The following is a 517-nucleotide window of genomic DNA, read 5'->3' on the forward strand; positions in this document are numbered from 1 at the left end:
CCCCCCCCCCCACGGCCCGGTTCAAAATCTCGCCGTTATTTTTAGTTTGTAGGTTTAAGTTTCCTTTGTTTTCTTTCTTTTGTCGTGAAATTATAATGAATTGGTATGAATTACTTATCTTTGAGTACGTTTCCGGATTTCCCAGTAACCGCATATCGAGCACAATTTTAGGAAAGTGTATTTATACCAAATTGAAAATTTTCTACTTTTTTTTTCTCCAACCGAATATGTAAGAGACCGCTCTCTTTCGAATTTGCTACGGGACTGTTAAGTAAAAGACAAGATCATGTAGGGGTCGACTTAAGACTGGGTCGTATCCGAGAGTCGTTAAAAATCGTCCTATTTAAGATTCATAGAAAACCCATAAATACACACATATATATATTGAAAGTCAAAAAAATTTCAATTCCAAATGTGCAGAATTGGAGAAATATAAAATGTCGATCCAGAAAAAAGAATAAAAAAAAAGACCAAAAAGACTAAGTTTCAAGAAATATTCATATCCGAATCACAGCCA

This window comes from Belonocnema kinseyi, chromosome 10 (genome assembly GCF_010883055.1).
Source record: "Belonocnema kinseyi isolate 2016_QV_RU_SX_M_011 chromosome 10, B_treatae_v1, whole genome shotgun sequence".
Lineage (NCBI taxonomy): Eukaryota > Metazoa > Arthropoda > Insecta > Hymenoptera > Cynipidae > Belonocnema > Belonocnema kinseyi.